We start from the raw sequence: 16,590 nt of genomic DNA on the forward strand, positions 1-16,590 counted from the left end.
AGACTCGTTGGCTGACATTTTATATCTCATCCGCTGGTCGTGACGTTTGCTGATGGGAGAGAATATAATGCAATGGCATTGTCATAATCTCGATGGAGACGGTTCTGTGCGATGCCAGTGCACGGTAAAGATGCTCAGATGGTTGAAATTACTTCGTAGGCTCCACAACGGTTCTTCTTTCGTTCTTTTCACTTTGCATCGTACTGTGAACAATAATAATAATCGGTTCGTATGAAGGGAAAGGGGCAGTATCTGTCACACTTGTTTCTGTGAAAACCTGAACCGCGCCGTATGGGAAAGGAGGAAGGGGGCAGTGTAAAGGGAAAGAAAGAAAGTGAACAATATGCTCTCAAAATAAACCCAAGTTTTATATTTTGATTTATTTTTAGATAAAAAAATGGAGATCACCTTGAGTGGATGGTAAGTCTGTAAAACGAGTTGTTTTTTAAAATTTTGGCGAGAGTGGTGAATCCTTCCACCAATTCAGTCATCAACAAAAGAGATGCGCTGTCAGCCGTGAACACGACGCCGGCTTTTACAACCCGTACCGATACTTTTGAGGCACCGGATGGCGCCCGTTATTATCAAGGTATGAAACGCAAACACGCTGAAAACCAGGCTAGCGCAAACGGACCAGCCGAAGTTACTGCCGGCCCTCCTGCCAAGGCCACAGTCACATTGCTAAGTTTGTCTCCCTTTCACATGCACCTCATGCTAGAGCTAGCGTCAAAACATAATCCACTTTGATTTTATCGTTGCGCAGCATCGTGCGGCGCTTCCAGGAAATCGGCGCAGACTGCGACGATGTCGGCGCAAAACAGAGGGAAACGCTAAGGGCTAAATCTTTGTTGTTTTCAGAATCTGAGTGGCAAGATTTGAAAAACTTATTATTTGACTCCAATTATTTCATTATACTGCAGGCCAACAGGCCCTAGCAGGAGTGGCATACAGAGAGCATACAGAAAATAGAATAAAAGAATGACAATTCACCCTCAAACTAACCAGCAGAGGCAATGTAATGACATGCATACAAAAGCAGTTAATGAAGCAAAGAAAGAAAAAAATTGACACAAACTGATTTATGGAATCTTGTCATAAATACATAAAAACTACACACCCAAGGATTGAGTTTGCCTTATCATTAAGCACATAGACATTGCTGCAGCGCCTGGACAAAGCCTAAAAAAGTAAAGCCTTCAGGAAACCAACTTCAATCAGACATTGTCCACGAGTAAAAGCTCTTTTGAGTTCATGATGCGAGTAAATACGGTACATTTGCGACAATTCAAATGTTTGTCAGTTTCTTCAAGTCATTTGATAAATCAAACGTCGGTTGATTCGAGCTTCTTTCGTGTGCCCATGATGTTCGAATTACAAATCCTTTATTGTAACTGCCTTTACGACCTATTCACGCTTTTAGGCACTCTATTATCCCAAAAGCTATACAGAAATAGTACAAGTGATTGTCCTTCAATACTCTTTAAACGCTGTTCTTTGAGTTCACTACAGAAAACATATCGCGTTGTCAAAGCTAGAATGCATTTTTTCCTACATGATAGTGAGTAACGTATATCATGCGATTGTGTGGCACACCTACGTCAAGTATTGGTCACAACCCTGCTGTACGAATTTCAGCACTGATTTTCAATAATCCTGTTTCTTCTCTCTTGCCATCCGGCCCAAGGTTCCTTCTGTGGCTGCCTTTTTGTGCACCTATCTTTTCTGCAAAATAAAAATAGTAGTTTCAATCAGAGCTCTTTTCATAAATGCCTAGAAGACGCTTTCTTGGTATGTCGAAGAGTTAGTTTACATATTAGCCAGATCAAACACTGCAAACGACAAACCTTTCTACTTCACAGTCTTTTTGCTACGTGCCATAAGATCTAACCCCCTGGCAATTCCCTCTAAATTAAAATTAAATGTCAACATAAAATTTGAGAGAAATAATTTTAAGCACGCTGATGAAAATTTAGACATCAGCGCAGAAAAGAATGCACGAAAGTAATTGCTCATCTTTCTGAAGATAACAAATGCATTTTGGTATAACCGATTCCTTTCTGAGTAAGGGTAACCAACAACTGATTCACATACCGACAAGAATGTTTGAGTCAGTGAGGTTAGAAAGTTCGCGTCGATAACCTCACCATATTTGACGCAAGAAAGCATTTACTTGAAAGGAACGCGAGAATTCTGTAATCCAGCAGCTATGGTTAGGCAGATGGGGATCTTATAGAGACAAGGAAAGCATACCTCAGAAGGAATATGGAGGATAGAAGCCTGCGTGCTGCATTGTGCCTTTCACTGCATGTTGCTCCATCCAGTGAAATTTGAAGTTCTCTTTCGTGTGGAAATCCTCAAAACAACTATAGCAGAAGTACAGCCCCTGCGGGACGGCAACGTCCGGTTGAGATCCTGCAGTAGGTAAAAAAAATAAGCGAAAAATAAAGCGGTTCTGAAGCACTGACTATGTAGTCCCGATGTACTCATTGTTGGCACAATATTTACATCATTTTTTTTCTTACTGCACCTTATTTGGATTTTTTGAGTCCATTAAAATACAGCTGATAGAATCCATAAGTATGCGTAAACTAGAATAAGTGTGTGAACTACATTAAGACGATCATGCATTATCTTGCACAATTCCGAGAACTGTGTACTGTGCCAATGTCTATTTTCACCCAGCGTCCACACAATGCAGAAGAACCCCGTAGTCGTAACACTGAACAGAGCTTAACGAGCTCAAGTATCCTGCGCCTCAAACCCTATGAAGGAAAAGTTTAACATCCCTAACCCTGAGTAGACAAACCGAGAGCGCACGACTCCTCCTTGGATACTTGTGAACTCTACAACACAGGCATTGTGTGTATTTGTGTAGACATGTACCGGTACAAATTAAGCGTGAAGAACAAGATGCAAGTGTACAATGTGAACGGAGAGGCGAGGCAGCAGCAGAAGAAAAGAGGGTCGCCTTTAAAGGTATAAAGGAAATGCGTAGGCTACCACACCGCATATAAAGCCCCGCTTACTAATCTAGATTAACAAGCATGTGCGGCCTAGGGGTAAACTTAATTCAAATATCATGGCCGTCTTATTCGGACATCACACTCTTATGTGAAAGGAGAGGGAACCCTATGTCAAGTCAGTGAGCGGCCATTTCAGCTGCCAGCTACAACCTGCCAGCGCTTTGCTCGTGCAAATGAAACAAACACACACCGGCCAAGAGACGGGATGGCTTAGCACAGGTGTCGCTTTCACACAACACAAAAGGGTTTCGCACCTTTAAAAAGGGATTGCGGTAATACAGCGGCACATATTTTGAGTTCCTTTGGAAATATGCGAGATGGTAGCTGTTATGTTTAACTCATGTGAATAAGTAACATGTTTCTAAAACCAGGTTTTCCCATTCCGTTGCAAATTAGGCAGTATCAGCTAGAGTTCGCCGAATCGGCGGATGTTTTCATGTGAAAACGAATGCAGAACATCATATTTTGCACAACGCTATAAATTTTATATATTCTCTCTGCTTGGTGCGTTGTGTTGTGTTGTGTTGGGTTTAGTGGCGCATAAGCAACTTAGGCTATCATGCGCCAATTTCATGGTTAAGAGTGTTGTATTTATGTAATTTAATCTTACATTCTGTTTAGGACGTTTGCTTCTATTAAAAACCTGAAAACACAGGGCAAATCAACAAGCGCATTTTCACCTAAAAGCAAAGCTGGATGAAGAGGAATGTGTTGTTTGTAAAACTGTGTAAAATGTTTTTTCCTCAGTTGTTCAAGTTGTCTGCATGAGATTAAAATGTGGATGACTGTTAGCTCGTGTCCGCATGAATCACACAGGGGCTTATCCTGTTTAGTTAAAATGAAACTATGTGTTAAATGTGTGTGTCCTATGCGAAGACGGCATAGAGCCACTTCTTTGGAACGTTCAAGATGGGTGCTCGATTTCCACTCTTCTATTACAGGCTTTATGAGGTGTAGCTTGTTATTTGTTTCAGTGTTCCAAGTGGACTGCCATTTTTGTATCAGTCTACTCTGTACCAATTTCATGCAGTCTTGAGATGGTATCTGCACTTGTTTTATTTTCTTGTCTCGAGCTTTGGCGGCGCACATATCTGCTTTTTCATTACCTCGGATTCCTACATGACTGGGTACCCAGCAAATTTTTATGCTTCGTCCTTCATCTGTAAGTGTTGCTATGCTGTGTATGATGTTTCCAAGTATTGGTATAACTGCATTTCTTGTGTGAAGGGCTGTGACTACACTTAGGGAATCTGTGTAAATAATACTTCTCCTGAGGTTTTCTTTCATTATTTTCTCTATGGCAACAGAGACAACATAGCATTCAGCAGTAAAGATGGACGCGCACTGTGGAAGTCTCATTATTTCCTCCCATTCGCCTTGAACAACTGCGCTTCCGACATAATGATCTGTTTTCGAGCCATCCGTGTAAAAGTCTGTGAAGTTACTGTATTTTTCTTTCAGCTGAAGGAATTCTTGTATGAAGTGCTCTTGTGGGGTTATTGTTTTTTGGAACTGTGTAAGAGAGAGGTCGCAAACTTCAGAGACCAGGTACCAAGGAGGCAGAGGGTTAGGTCTTTTGGCAATGCTAGGTAAACAATCCGGTAGCTCAACCTCTTGACACATTTGCTCAAATCTTAGGAGCAGTGGTCTCACTGCATTGGGTTTGTTGGTGAATAGTGTTCTAGAAGGGCATTTAGTTACTAGAGAATAGCAGATATGCTTTGGCAGAGATCTGATTTTAAATATATAGGCACATGTAAGTGAAGTTCTTCTGATTTCAAGAGGAGGTTCATTTGTTTCCACAAGCAGACTGGATATAGGAGAAGTTCGGTATGCTCCACATGAGAGTCGAAGTCCTGTGTTATGTACCGGGTCTAGTTTTTTTAAATATGATGGTCTAGCTGACCCATACACTATGCAGCCATAGTCTAAGGTGGAGCGTACGACAGATCTGTAAATGTGTTTAAGGCATGTCCTGTCAGCGCCCCAGTGTTTACGGGAAAGAACTTTTAGTATGTTTAGAGATTTGGAAGCCTTTTTCTTCAGGACATTTATATGAGGAAGAAAGGTGAGTTTTTTGTCAAAAGTTACGCCTAGAAATTTGTGTTCGTTTTTCACCGGTAATTTCGTTTTGTTCAGGTGTAGTGTAGGATCTGTTTGTAAGCCTCGTTTGAGAGAGAATAGGAGAGCCACTGTTTTTTGAGGAGAAAACTGAAATCCGTTTGTGTCTGCCCATGCTGCTAGTTTATTTATGGTCAACTGCACCTGTCTCTCACATGTAGATACGTTAGAGGATGTGTATGCAATCTGTAGATCGTCAACATAAGCTGAACACATTACGGATTTCGGGATAACTGTGCTTATGGAATTCATTTTTACTATAAAGAGAGTTGTGCTTAAGACGCATCCCTGTGGTACGCCATTCTCCTGTACAAAGTTCTTTGAAAAAGTTGAGCCCAAACGCACACGGAATGAGCGATTTGACAAGAAGTCCTTTAGACAGTTTAACATCCTACCACGTATGCCTAAATATGCTAGGTCAAGGAGGATGCCAAACCTCCATGTAGTATCATACGCCTTTTCCATATCAAAGAAGACGGCAAGGCAGTGCTGTTTGTGAATAAATGCTTCACGAACAGTGTTTTCAAGGCGGACTAGATGGTCCGTGGTAGAACATGCTGTTTTGAACCCACATTGGTGTATGTCTAGAAGTTCTTGGGAATGAAGGACAAAGGTTAATCTGGTATTAAGAACACTTTGAAAAGACTTTGCTAGGCAACTTGTGAGAGCTATGGGTCTATAACTGCTGGGGGCCGTTGGTGGCTTTCCTGGTTTCAGGAAAGGCACAATAATAGCTTTTTTCCAGGCCTCAGGAATACTCCCGGATACCCATACTTTGTTGAAAAATTTCAGAAGTGCTTCTAATGCAGGTGTAGAAAGATGTGCTAGCATCTGATAGTGAATTTGATCTGGGCCAGGTGCAGTCTTCTTGCCGGCAGATAGAACAGTGTTTATTTCTTGTAGTGTTATTAACTTGTTGTATGTTTCATTAGTACTTCCACTTGTTGGCAGTTTTTGTTTTTCGGCCTTGTTTTTGTATGTTATAAAAGATTTTGGGTAGTGTAGTGAGCTTGAAATTGCAGAAAAATGATCGCCTAGAATATCTGCCTGTTCCTGTAAGTTTGTTTGGGTGCCAGGAGATGTTAGAAAGGGTACTGTGTACGAGGAGAAGTTGCCATCCAGTTTGTGAACAAGCTCCCACATTTTTTTTTATGTGATTGAGCTATTTATTGATGATATGTATTTTTGCCAAGAAGCCTTCTCAGCGTTTCGGCGGATGTACCGTGCCCTAGCTTTCGCCTGTTTGAATTTTACGAGGTTTTCCTTTGTAGGGTACCTGCGAAAGGTTCCCCAAGCTTTGTTTTGTTTCTTCTTTGCGTCTCTGCACTCCTGAGAATACCAGACTTTGCGGTTTTTCAGTACCACTCCTGAAGACTGTGGTATAGCTACAAGTGCTGCGTCAATGATGCAGGCCGTAAATTTTTCATTTATCTCGTCAACACTGAGTTTTTCGGAAAAGACCTTTTCCAGGCTGGCTTCAGACTGGAATAGAGCCCAGTTCGCAAGGTGCAGCTTCCACCGCTTGGGTTTGTTTAGAGTGATGGAGGGTGAGGGTGTTAGGCTGATAATGACAGGCAAATGATCACTTCCTAGAGGATTGTCAAAGACGTCCCATTTAAAATCAGTAAAAATTGATGGGGAGCTAAATGATAAATCTAAAACGCTCATTTTCCCCGTGCTTGGGGAGCAGTATGTATGCTTTCCTGTATTTAGCAGGCAGACATCATTGTATAATATAAAATCCTCTAATATACGACCTCTAGTGTCTGTCTGATCGCTTCTCCAAAAAGTGGAGTGCGCATTAAAATCTCCAACAACCAGATATGGTTCTGGCAGTTGTTCTAAAAGCTCTTCCAGATCATGAAGGGTTACAGTTAGGTGCGGTTGGAGATACAGTGAGCATATAGTTATTGTTTTATAATGAATGATAGAGACAGCAACAGCTTCGAACTTGGTTTTGAGGCTAATTTCACGTGTTGCTACTCCATTCTGCACTACAATAGCGACACCTCCAGATAACCTATGTGCTTCTTTTCGGTCGCAGCGAAAAACGTTGTGTCCTTTTAAAATGTTTTGGTGTGGTCCTAAGTTAGTTTCCTGTAGGCAAAGGGCTACAGGAGAAAATGAATGTAAAATGTCTTTTATATCGTTGTAGTTGTTTATGAGACCTCGGCAGTTCCAGTGTATGAGGAACGCCATTTTTTTTTTTTGGAATGTACCTGAATTTAGGTTTCAGGTTTTTCTGGTCCTGTTATACGAGGTTTTTCTCTCCGTTTTCTTTCTAGAGAGTTATGCCGCCGCTGCAGCGTGGACGAGGAAGGGGTTGTGTCCATTGCCTCAGGGGCTTTGGACGTTTGGAGAGAGTTAGGAGTGTTGGTTGCAGGCTTCCCTTCTGGGGGAGAAGCCTTTTGGGCTGTTGGCTCTGGGGCCAGTGTGCCCTGTTTCTGCGATGGCAGGGCAGCTTTCGCTGCTTCTGCCTGGGGCAAGGATGGCCCTGCCTGAGGCTTACCCTCGGCGGAGACCAAATCCTGTTGTGGTGTGCTGCCCCCATGCTCCACCACATTGGAATAGTTCGGTTTGGCTGTGAACAAAAAAGTGCCCTGTTTAACAAGATATCGCTGTCGTGCCTCTTTAAACGTTATGTTTTCCTTGACTTTTATGGTAATGATGTCCTTCTCCTTCTTCCAAGAAGGACATGACCGTGAGTACGCGGCGTGTTCACCTGCACAGTTTGCGCAGTGTGGCGCAGCTTCACACTCGTCAGATTTGTGTTCATTTGAGGCACATTTTGCACATGTTTGTCGGCCACGGCAGCTCTGGGAGCCATGACCGAATCTTTGGCAGTTGAAACAACGTCTAGGGTTTGGAATGTAGGGCCGGATGTCTACTTTGATGTAACCGACTTCAATGGATTCAGGGAGTTTGCTGGAGTTGAAAGTCAGAACTATGTGCTTTGTTGGTATTTCTTGGTTGTTCTTCCGGATTTTGATCCTGTGTACACCGATCACATTTTGCTCAGAAAGACCTTCAAGAAGTTCTTCTTCGGTAAGTGACAGGAAGTCATTCTCTGATATCACGCCTTGGACTGTGTTCAAGGATCTGTGAGCACTGACCGTTATTGGGATATCCCCAAATGTTGTAAGTTGCTGAAGGTTGCTGTACTGGAGTTTGCTTTGCAGCTCAAGCAGGAGATCCCCGCTAGCCAGTTTACTAACTTTGTATCCTGGGCCTAGTATGGTTGTGAGAGACCTAGATACTGCAAAGGGGGATATTAGCCGAGCTTGTTTGGCAGGGCTTTCACTGTGGATCACATGATATTTAGGGAAAGTGTCATGCTTTGCTGAAAAGAACTGGGCTGATACATCGGTCCGCCTTTTCTTGGAAAGGCGATCAGTTTGTTTGGAGGAAGAAGCCATAAATAATGTATGATGTTCGGCCGCGGCGCCAGCCACCCACCATGGAGCCCAACGAGGGGACGGGGCAGGAATTGGCAGGCAAGTCCTGTCCACGTCAGCTGTACACCGTAACTATAACCTAATATGGCGTAACTCAGGGTAGTCAGCCACACAAGGTTAACCCTCGCCACCTGGAAGTAAGGAAAAACCGGAAGAGAGTAGAGGACAGGAGAGTTGTAGGATAGAAGATAGGAACGTGAAAGATGAAGGGGAGGATAGGAAAAGGCGACTGCCGATTTCCCCCGGGTGGGTCAGCCCGAAGGTGCCGTCTATGGGAAGCGTGGGCCAAAGTGGTGTGTTGCCTCCACCGAGGGGCCTTAAGGGTCCAAACACTCGGCATCGGCTCAACCACCAGGATCCCCTTTTCCCCAGACACGACGATGCCACGCACGGCTAAGCGTGGGTGCTCGGGGTCCGTGGTGTCGCACAAAACACACAAACACCTGCTTTAACAGGTGCCCCCTGCGGGGTCTCTGCTTGGTGCGTGCTTCTCTTGCCAGTTCACATAAATTATATCCGCCCACAAAATACCAACACCACTCCAGTGGTTTAAGACGCTTTGGACAAAACCAACAAAAGAAACAACAACCGCTTGAGCTGTAATATGGGAACGTAGCACAAGGAAGACGAGATAAAAAAATACGGACACACGAGCGATTTCGTCCTTGTCTTTTCCGGGCTACGTTTGCATATTGCGAACTCACCAAATCGCCCACTTTTACATTCTTCTCACTTACCCTGTATCTCATAATTGGGATGTCTAGCTTCATTACTAAACCTGCCTGAATATTTATTTCCCATCTCTGTCTACGTACAATGAACATTTTATTCCCTCGTTTTTCGAAAATACGATCAGCGTCCACTTTGGGAAAAAAATTGATATTTTCAATGTTCTGTGGTTTTGTTTGTTCTTTACTCTTGCCCTGAAGTGGAGAGCCAACAGCAACAGAAACCAATTATTAGCTTTATAAATTGATCATATTTTATGGCAGCTGTAATCTTATTGTGTGAAGATATTGTTGCGAAGAAGATCGGCAGTGGCGTGAGAGGAGCCCCCGCCCTAGGCCAGCCATTAAATCATCGCTCATCTGTTGCCATGTTGTACCGTCGTCCTCTTGCTTGTCACCAAGTAAACATATCAAAAATAAGGAGCCCAAAAGTAAAATAGGAATTATTTTTGTAAATATTTACTTTCATTACTGTACGAAGTTTTCAACAAAGGCATATCTAAGTGTTTAAAAATTTAGTGTTTCTATAACTTTGCCAATTGTGCAGCAAATACTGAGATATATTTACCAACGCGGGATTTTTGAGGCTCAACAGTGAAATTTCACATCTTCCATGACATCAGATTTTCAAACATTAAAATTGCTCTACCCATCGTTTTGCTACAGATATTTTTTAGAGCGTCACAAATTAACGAAGTAACAACCGCGACTTGCTTGATACTACACGAAGTGACATCTGCGAGCGGGCCGAAATGACTTTGAATGTGAAAATATCCTTCCCCTCTGCCGTAATTTTTATTTTTAATAGAATGTGTTGAAAGGCATCCACCGAAAATGCAGAAAATACAAACGAAGCGTTAATAAGGCGTTGCGGCGTCAACGAATTGATTTAATTCAGTTCCCTTGATGCAATGATGAGGTAAAGAATTTCAACTGCAAAATAAAAGGTATCTTGAACCTACAAATGAATAACGAGACGATTGACAACAGAAAAGGCCAAATTTTGTTGACTGGTAAAGTCTATTCTTCCACATATACTTGGTGCTGACTCTAAACTGGAAACACTGACTTAACTATATCATAGCATTCCAAATTTCCTCTAATTTTTTTGTACCTTCGTTTGCGATATCGCAATTCTGAGGCACATAAAATAATTTTGGCGAAAAGGCAATTTGTTTTTGTGGAAAGAAACATTTTTTTTTTGTATTGTCGGCATCATGCAAGCAATAAGAATGCGCCAGGAGAATATTACTTCTTGAGTAGTTGAAGTCGATATTTCAATTTATATGCAAGGATATAAATTTCTACGACTATGATTCCAAGCTTGAGATGGCGGATGGGAGTTTTATGTTCAAACAGTTGTCAGCAAGCCTGTCTAGGTTGTCCTGCAGCACAGACAAATTCAATGTGTTGAGCAAGTATCGAACAAATAGTGAGGGTAGACCCAAGATGAAGAGGCCTATTATTTACAATTACAGCTACACTGTACCGTTTATACAGCCACTCAGCAAACATTTATTTCCTTTGTTCACCTGCACACCGTTGCAGCGCTCAAGAAAGGCGTGCTTACGCCTGGAGGCAACAACGAAACTTGTGCATTGCGAATCGTCGAAATGCGAGCCTGGAAGGTATAAGAGCACATTGTTACTTCGAGCACGTCATAGTTATTGTTTTAATCACTTGAACTGAGTGTCGTCCGGTGAATGTCGGGTACATAAAATGCATGAAATTTTCGTGTGTAGCTTAATGTGATAAGAAATACGTTGATCATCTTGTATGCAAAATGCTGGCAGAAAGCTCTACTACTGTAACACGGCCTTCAAGTGAACACAGCATAATAAAATTGGTTTTGTTTAGTTTATAGGGTTTAACGTCCTGAAGCGGCTCAGGCTATCAGAGCCGCCTTAGTAGGGGGAGGGGGGGGGGGGCAGATATTTCGCCCACTTGCGGTTCTTTAAAGAGCACTAACATCCGACAGCCCACGGGCGCCTTGGTTTTTGCCTCAATTGAGAAAAGCGGCTCCACGGCCGGGTTTCAATGCCGCATCCTTGGGCAGAACAGTCGTTAAGCTCTAACCACAGCCTCTGCTTGGCGTGGCCACATCACAGTAGGTAGAAATACAGGTGCGTACATAGGTGAACGGAGCACGATTTTTTGTTCAAAATAAAATCACGCCTGCTGCATTGGAGATAAGGAAAAACACCACGACAGCCAGTGTCAACTACCCAACTCAAAAAATTTTAGAAGGAAACTGCGTGCTCTGTTTACTTTTGTCCGCACCTGTGCGGCCTTCAGCCATCCTGTAGCAAATTACGTCACAGAGGACGATTGCAGTGTGCAACCTCGATATCATTCACGGTATAATTTAGTTCCCTCGATGGTAGTCCTCCTGGCAATGACATCTCAGCCGTCAGCCAAGCATTTCAACAACGTCAACTCAACCGTCCGCCATATACTTTCTTTCCAGAATAGGTTAATAAAATATTTTTCATTTCAACCAAAATATTTTCTGTATTCCTTGTCTTAACCAACATTTAGTTAAAGCAGAGAAGCACTACAAAACGGACCACAAATTTAGAACAGTTCGTTCTATACCGAGAGCGCACCATTTGCTTGGGGAATAAATGGTGAAAGCAATTTCAATGGACAGAACATCCGCTCTTAACAATTTCACAGTTTATCAAAACAATCGCACCAATATAGGCCAGAAAACACGTTTTCAGTTAAAATTACGGAGGTTGTCAGGGAACTGCTGATTTCACTAGCATGCTGGAAATTTTTTATGGCTTCTTCATATGCAATTTCTTCATTCCATAGCTGCAGTTCTGGCATTCGACTGTTGCGCAAAAGGATGCCGGATCGCCACCAACATAGCCGAGATCAGTGGCATCAGACTTGCGACCGCCTAAATGGGCATCAGGGCAAAAAGATCCCACGGTTTCTACTTCGCCATTTACTCGATCCTACGAGAACTAAGGCCGAATTCCACAGGAACATACAAAGGATGTCGCAATATTTGCAGGACATCGACGAAGAGCTCAATAACACATTAAGGTACGTTAACTTCTCCCAGGATATATCGACACCAGATGTGTACTAAGCATTGGACAATCTTCACATGAATAGCATCTGTACTGTAGCAGAGATCATAGCTGTTCGTAACCAAATTAACACCACCACGGCAGCACCGGGGGAAGATTTATCACCAATAAAAAGTTGCGCAACTTAGAAGACCAGTCAGTAGAGGCTCTTAGGGACCTCTTAAAACAGGCAACGGGCAGAGGGCAGCGTTCTTGACGGATATCAGCACGCAAAAGTTATTTTCATACCTAAACAGGGCAAAAGACTTCACACAGTGAACCTCCGCCTAATCCCGCTAATACCATGTCTCAAGAAGGTAGTGAAAATGTTGTCTTAAGCAGGCTCCTCCTGCACACAAACGCGGAAGGCACTTTTCCTTCATCCATGATTGGCTCTCTAGCAAGTATTTTGACTAAGGACGTAATGTGACAAATATATGACATTTTAGATCCAAATCGCATAAGAGTCACGCGAACCATCATGGGACTCGATGTGAGTAAGGCCTTCGCCAATTTGCCACACGCTTCCATCCTCACTCACCCCTCTCTGGTGAACGTAGGCAAACAGACATAAGACTACATCGCTACGTTTCTGAACGCGCATATAGCTACTCCCCATTTCGGGGACAAAACTAGCGACAAAATTACACTAGGGATGAAAGGAACACCCGAAGGCGCCGTAATTTCACCTTTTTCTCTTCAACATGACTATGAGTGGCCTCACGCGTCTGTTAGATGCTATCTCACACATATTCATTCTATATACGCCGACATGCCTATATGGACCAATTATAGCTCCGATGGAAAGATTGCCGAATAATAACAACGAGCTATTGACACGGTACAGTCTCACGTGCAGGAAAATGGCCGCGTTTTCACCTGCTAAATCCAAACTCTTAGTTATAAGTCACAAACAAGCTTCGCAGGCTGAACCCGATTCTTAATAACTCATCCGGTTACACAATCGCAACCATCTGATACCATCGGTAGCAACGATCACAGTTCTCGGAACGTTTATTCATAATACGCACAACGAAGAAGCGATAGGCCGGCTACGCACCACGGCGCATCAGATAGGTGGGCTGGTGAGGCGCAGTGCCACATGTTGCAGGGGTATGAGAGAAGCCGAAATGTGCCGGATTATGCAAGTCCTCATAAGTAAACTTATGTGCGTACGCCTGCCCGTATTTATGTCGTAGGCACGACGATAAACTTAATAGCATAATTAGAACAGAATACAAAGTGGCCTTGGCCTGCCGGTATGCGCCAACTAAGAATGACTACGGCAGTTGGAATTTTTAACACGCTACCTGAACTGAATGAAGCCCATAATACATCAAAAGTGACCCGCTTGTCAGCGGGTCAAAAGTGACAGCGTTGCGGCACGCGTAATTCTCGACAAGCTCCGCGTACACCCCACTGAGGAGGTGTGAGCAACATCCTATTTATCGGCTGACATGGTTAGTAGACCGGTTAAGCCAATAGCCAAAAACTTGCTACCAAGCAGACATGATGCCCGCAGTAAAGCAAAGGCACATAGTATTGAGAAACAGACGAGAACAAACCACAAGCAGTGTACGTGGATGCAAGTGTATCATAGCACTGACCATTGCAGATGCCCGCACAAAAACTATTCTAAGCGACGCACTGAGCGCCGTTTAAAATTTCGCCTTAAATTCTGGAAGCGCACACGCAACGGGAATTCTGCGCGAAGCGATCTCTCAATCATAACATCAATCTCGTGTGGGTTTCGGTTCACGAGGGTAACTCCGGAAACGAAGGGTTCGATCGTCTAGCTGGAGGCTTAACCAACCGGGTGACGGGAGATCTATTGGTAACGGACGTGCTCGTCGAGACGCCGCGCAAACACCCGGGGATAAACTTTTATCGCGAGCTAAGATGCACGTACCCCGCACCTCACCCCAGCCTGAACCGGGCACAAGCCACGACACCCAGACGCCTACATAAAAAGGCCATTCTTAGCACCTACCGATTATATTTAATTACTAACGGTGAATACAACCTTGCATGCCGGCACTGTAGTGACGAGACGAAGGCCCCCAGACCATATATTATGGGAACGCGCCAGCAATCACCCTCCATAGACACTCTTGCCAGCTCGCTCAGCGGAGGAATGGAAAAAGCTGTTGGCCAGCCAAGATGAACTACGCATATGGTCCTCGTGACGCGAGCTTTAAAGATAGCCCCCGACTGGATGTCAACCTGAACTCGCCGCAGCAAGCAGTAATTCCTTGCATTTTGTGGATATAAAATTGTTACCACCATCATAGAGGCGAAAAGCAAGGCGCCCGTTTGCAATTCGACGTCACTACACGTTAAAGAGGCCAATGTGGTCGAACTTTTCGGAGCCGTCTACCGCGGCACCTGTCGTAGCCTTAGTTGCTTTGAGACAAACATCACACGTCAAACTGAAAAGGCAGTTCATCGCTCAAACACAATTACATATCAATTACCAAAAAGCAACACTACAGACATGTCCCATGACAGTAAATTTTAAACCTAAAATTGCACGGTTCAAATTCAAAATATGGAACCTTTGCAGAAATGTACGTGATATGCCGTAACCTTACAAGCAGTCAATGAACTTGGGTTACTTTCCTTGAAAATTCCTCCAGTCAGTCCACCCTTTTCCAAAACTTGACATGGAACATTGAAACTGTTTCTCTTTCGAACAAAATAGTGGAGCATAGAAAAAACAAAACTCGCCTTGTTTCCATACTGGACAAAGGTTTTCTTGGGCACTGCCACTGAAACTGCAATGGACAGGGGGAGACGCTTCAGTTTCTACCGGTACCTCATTGTATTTTTGCGCTGATGATGCACACAACGACTTTTGCGTCTCTGTTGAGGCCGGATTGGAGACTTGTTGAGGCAGATTATAAGGACGGCCAGCTCTGCCACGTAGAATATCATTGAGACAGGCCTCCACTTGCCGTTGAATGCTGCGGCCGAGTGAATGAACGGCCAGGAGGGGACGGGTGCTGCAAAGAGCTAGGTACACCACATTCTCTTCTTCAGACAGGCACTGCGGTTCCTCTGTCATCAAACAGCAGTATACGCCGATATCGCGAATAATATGAGCAGAAGTCACTCTGCCGTTTGGGAAGCGACTTTTCATGACAGAGACGAGGTTATTCAGCCATACTTTGCATTCATGGGATGTGAGCACTGCGTCGAGGTCATAAATTTTCCAATTCGGGATGTAATATCTTGGTATCAACCAACAGCGGATCCAGGCTATGCACCACAGAGCCGCTCCCTTAGGCTTGACTGCTGCCACTGCAGCGCAGATTGCGTCTGATACCTTTTCTGGTTTCACGTCTTTCAGGCGTGGAAGCCATCGGATCGGAGCGTCGTCGAGGCTTACCAAGAGCGACGGTGCCACGTCGTGGAGAAGAACGTGCAGTCTCGTCAGCTCCGTGAAAGTCATGCTCGGTGAGTGGGCGTCGTCAAAAGGACAGCAAGCGAATGTTCACACGTTGGATAAGTGCAAGGCGCCGCTGCCGTTTTTCGGTGCGCTTACTGGTGCATTCCGCTCGGCCAGCTTGCAGTTTAGCACGCTACAGCCCGACTGTCTAATGTTTGGCAATGTGAAATTCGCCCGAATTCGCCCTTCGGAAAGTTGCAACAGAAGCCGTGGTAGTCAACGTTAGGATTTTAAGGCGCATACGAAACGGTTTCGCTCATTCGAACGCATATTGGAAATGGGAGGCGTGTCTTTATCAGTTTGCATCATGCGATGTGATTCTTATCGAACTACGAGCATAGTTGAGGGCTTTGGAAGCATAGATGTAGCAAGCGGGAAACGATATCCATCGATCGCATTATTTTACAATAAAGCGCAGACTCGTGTGCCCTTCCCTACCTCATTACCTCATCTCATTTTGCGCGCAATACGTCGCACGCCAGAGGCCGTCACGGAAGCCTCTTATGTTGGTTTACTGCGTCTAGAAGCCCAAGTACAGTAATGGTAACAGTTTAGGATGCGACAGCATATTCGGATGGACGCTTTTTATCTCATAATTTGGGTTTCATTTGAACATTTGTCCCTTAGCTGCAACCCTTAGATGGGTGACGAATGTGCTCGCCGCTTGCCTTCCCACCACTTTGGCTGAAAATAAATATTTTATCCTTGAAAGTCTTGTTTTCATGAAAAAAAATG

At 43.9% G+C, this 16,590-nt stretch overlaps 1 long non-coding RNA gene across 1 annotated transcript; it reads right to left on the reverse strand.

Annotated features, from left to right (window-relative positions):
• Positions 1-405: 405 nt before the first annotated feature.
• Positions 406-16,283, reverse strand: LOC146174414 (uncharacterized). Its single transcript, XR_014701702.1, has 3 exons — positions 15,796-16,283; positions 2,251-2,412; positions 406-1,722 (listed from the first exon to the last, which is right to left on the reverse strand). It is a non-coding gene; the product is annotated as an uncharacterized LOC146174414 (long non-coding RNA).
• Between the last annotated feature and the right edge of the window lie 307 nt (positions 16,284-16,590).

The sequence above is a fragment of the Amblyomma maculatum genome, chromosome 11 (genome assembly GCF_055883805.1).
Source record: "Amblyomma maculatum isolate TAMU_Amacu chromosome 11, ASM5588380v1, whole genome shotgun sequence".
NCBI lineage: Eukaryota > Metazoa > Arthropoda > Arachnida > Ixodida > Ixodidae > Amblyomma > Amblyomma maculatum.